At 38.9% G+C, this 4,296-nt stretch overlaps 1 pseudogene; it reads left to right on the top strand.

Annotated features, from left to right (window-relative positions):
* Window positions 1-414: 414 nt before the first annotated feature.
* On the top strand, window positions 415-3,315 carry LOC138837108 (histone-lysine N-methyltransferase PRDM7-like; annotated as a pseudogene).
* The last annotated feature ends 981 nt before the right edge of the window (window positions 3,316-4,296 follow it).

The raw sequence follows: 4,296 nt of genomic DNA, 5'->3' as shown, positions 1-4,296 counted from the left end.
GGTAAAATAACAGATAAACGCAAAGTGTCTGATAAATCTGTGACCACACATTTTCAATCCTGTATGTCCTCGTCTTTGCTCAATACTTAACATACCCTCAACAAATATTCTGAATGAATAAATTCATCAAATACCACTTTATAAGAAATTTAATGAAGTCGAAATTAAACCTGAAAATGGGAATGGCCAAAACTTAAAATTGAATTAGAAACCTGTAGTTAGTGTTCAAATGAAGTCTTTGTATCTCTGAGTCAAAGGTTAATGGGGGACCAGAGTATGTGAGAAGAATAGATGATAATTTGGTAGTAAGAGATTTTACTTTTCTGAAGAAATAGGGACAAAGATTGTTGATCCCCAACTTAAATAACCATTGTTTTTCAACTTGGACGTAGGAAAAAGGAGGTAAAAATGAGCATGTACATCCTACAGGAAAGAAAGAGTTATGCTTATGAAGATATCCGTAAACCCCAGGATGATGATTACCTGTGTAAGTAACCCTCTGTGCTTGTTCAAACAGAAGGCAAATGTGCTTTTATAATAATTCATCAGGTCATTTGGCCCCCAATTACTGGTTTACTCTAGTAACTTCACATGAAGAACTAAGCGACAATGATATGCATTCTGTGCTCTTTCTCATGATTGTTAAATCTGGGAATGTACATATTTCAGGACTAATTTTTGCTTCTCTTGCCTCAGATTGTGAGCAGTGTCAGAACTTCTTCATCACCAGCTACACTGTTCATGGGCCACCTATATTTGTAAGAGACAATGTGGTGGACAAGGGGCATTATGACCATTCAGTCCTCAGTCTGCCCACTGGGCTGAGAATTCGTCTGTACAGTACCCTGAGGCTAGGCTTAGAGTATGGAATGAGGAATCTGATCTGCCATTGGGTTTGCACTTCAGCCCCTATGAGGGCTTGATCATAGAAGATGAAGATGCAGACAATAGGTACTCCTAGATGGTAAGAAATGCCCTCCCTTTCCCCCCTTTCTCTAACTCCATGTGTCCCCCTGTGCCTCCAATGAAGCATTGCTAGGACATGGACAAAATAATTGTATGTGTTTGTGGAATCTGCATAAACATGGACATGCTGATTTAGGATCAAAGTATAGCGCATATAAACAGAGTGTGTTAGAGGCAAAGTGCATCCTTGCTTAAGGAGCCTCTGTTAGGACTATGACAAATCCCCTCAGATGTGTAGACGGCATCTTATGTGTTCAAAACTACTGAGTCCATGCAGGCTCAAAGAGCATCACTGGAATCAAGTAATGTGATTTTGCCGATTATTACCCAAAAGCCTTTAGCTTGTCTTTCTGAAACTCAGATCACAAAAAGGAGTAACTTCTATGTGTAGATGCAAAAAATAAATCCCAGGCCAACTGGAGTGAGTCCAGCAGTCATTTTCATGGTTCCTAAGAGGATATTATCCTCAGAATACTTGCACCCTGATTATCACACATATGGATTCCCATATCTCCATTTTTCTTTTGCTGTACTTGGTGCTTTCAAAATTATGAATATTTGATGGACAAGAAATAAAAATATAAATAGTATAGCTGGGTTCCATAGCTCAACCTTTAATTTGGACTTTTGAGATAGAGATGATGAGATCTCAGTCTGATGCCATTCCTAGCATAAAAGATTATAAGACCCCGATTACTAACAATGGCTGAGCACGTTGGTGCACATTTGTTATCCCAGCTACTGTGGAAGTACAATGGCTGGATAAAGTGAAGTATCTCCAGCAACCCAGGCAAGCACAAGCAGGATGGCAACCCAGGACAGCAGGGTAAATAATACCTCAAAAACAAACTGTGCACTGGTGGCTCAAACCTGTAAGTAGCTACTCAGAAAGCTCGGATATGAGTATCATGGTTCAAATCCAGCCCATGGAAGAAAGGCTGTGAAACTCTTATCTCCAATTAACCAGCAGAAAATCAAAAGCGGCGCTGTGGCTCAAGTGGTAGAGCGCTTGCCTTGAGTTGAAGAGCTGAAGGACAACATTCAGGCACAGAGTTTATGCCCCTTGACAGACAAAAAATACCTCAAAAATAAACAACACAAAAAGGGCTAGTGGTTCAAGTGGTAGACTGCTTGTATTGCAAGAGGTAAGTTTAGTTACTGAGTTCAATCATTAGCTCTGGTATGTATGTATGTATGTATGTATGTATGTATGTATGTATGTATGTATGTATGTATGTATGCATATAAATATGTGTACTGTATCAAAATAAAAATTTCCATGAGAGACAAAATTAAGACATCAGAAGAAAAACCAAAGCGCCTAACTTCATTCATAGATCCTGCATCTGTAAAGCACATACTGTATACGAGTCAAAGAATTATCCTCAGTAGTTGAATAAATCATATTCCCTGAGTAATTGCGAAACACATGTGGAGATAGAAAGGACAATTTCATTGTAGGAGTATTTAACTATAATTTTTCTTCGTAGTTTTTGCAAAGTACATAGTGCCCTAACAACCTACAAGAAAGAACTTTAGTCTATTAGGGTATACTCAAACACGTAGAAGCAGAGTTGGAGCAGTGGTGAGGTTCAGAAAGCAGTGGTTCTATGGTATGTCCTGCAGCCCTGTGCCATGGGGAACCATTGTCGTATCAGGAAACAACATCATGAATAAACAAATTTCCCTCTATTGTCTTTATAAGACAAATGATTCTCTGAATTTCTATGGGAACATAGTGGAGACAGGTGCATGAGTGAGTCCAATCTAAGGAAAATTACTTGGGCCAAATGTCAAATTATGTGTGCTAATCTAGAAACAGAATGCATGTCCCCACCAAAATCTATGACATAAACTTTAACTCAATTTAGAGAATCTGGAAATCAATCTATTTGTGACAAATAAGGATTAAGAGAAGTCTGGAACTGAGCTTTGAAAACAGTGCACTTAGAGTTCTAGAGTGGATGAGTATTAGGAGTAGATCCAAAGGGAGCAGAAACTTACCCTCTTATGTTTCCTTCCTGTGCCTGCTTCAACTTTAGGTATATGAACTGTGGCAGGTGTGCTGAGAATCAGAATCCGAGGGCCTTTCAGTATCAGAGGTAGATCTTCTACCAAACCTGTCATGTCATCAAGGCAGGATGTGAGCTGCTTGTCTCGTATGGGGATGAGTATTGACAGCAACTGGGCAGTAAGTGGAAGAAAGAGCTCACAGCAGAAACAGGTGGACCTTACTATGGTTCCTTAAAAAGGAAGAAAAGAAAAAAAATAATTCTCTTTAGGAATTTTCGAATATCAACTCTTCGGTGGAACAAAAGGCAATTTAACGTGAGAAAAATTTCAAGTTAAGTACCTCTGAATTTAAAGATGCAGTTTGTATACTTTATTAGGAAAATTTCCTTATTTTTAACTATTTGTCCTGATTTTACATTTTAAGAACTTCATATGTTTGAATGCAATACAAAATACCGTGCTAAAAGGCGTAGAGACCAAACAAAGAACCTACCAGCTCTCTTTCAAAGAACCAGTTACTTCTGGCCATTGCAGTTTTTTCTTAATTCCCTCCATATTCGCAAATATTATGCATATGTCATTGTTCATTCATTACATAGTCTACATATTCTGTGAATATATTACTAGGAAGAAAATCAGTTAGAATGAGAGTTCCTATAGAGACTTGTGTCTTTGACAAAAATGAATCCATCTTTTCTCAGGGCATTTTGCTCTAGCCATGGCCCTCAATTCTTGGTTCCATGGCTGCAACTAGGCCTTACTTTTCTTCCTCACTAGAAACAACTAAAAAGTTTTTAGTAAGGATGTTCTTTCAGAAGAAAGGCCTGAGATAGAGGAGGAAACATAGCCCTGTGAATATCTCCGAGATGGCCTGTCATCGGCGTGGAGAAGTTGACTCCTGTAGTTGGATGTGTCAGTGAGAGGACAAATAGGTTGGCAGTGATTTCAGAAACTCTAAGGAAAATATCTGTTATCTGCTACTGGAAAAAGAGTGTCAGTTCATGTTCTAAGAAAATGTAACAGTAAAAATAACTAAGAAACCAGACAGCCCTGATCTGTCCAGGAATCTCAGACTGCCCTGACCGATTATCTCCCAACTCTATCAGGAAGCAATTTAGGTCGGGAAATAATCCAGGAATAGTGCCCTCAGCATTCCTGTGATTGGCCCCACCTACCCCAACTTATAATATGCTTGCTATGTATGATTTAACCTATCCTGTAACTGCTAAGCTAGAAAGTCCCTGCCCTTACTGGAAATGATCATTCCCCAACCAATAAATTTAAGACTAGATTTACTACGAACCACCGGCCTATCAC

The sequence above is a fragment of the Dipodomys merriami genome, unplaced genomic scaffold, assembly GCF_024711535.1.
Source record: "Dipodomys merriami isolate MVZ:Mamm:240054 unplaced genomic scaffold, mDipMer1.0.p SCAF_262, whole genome shotgun sequence".
NCBI classification, from domain to species: domain Eukaryota; kingdom Metazoa; phylum Chordata; class Mammalia; order Rodentia; family Heteromyidae; genus Dipodomys; species Dipodomys merriami.
Note: the sequence above shows the minus strand (reverse complement) of the source record. Positions and strands in the feature narration are given on the sequence as shown.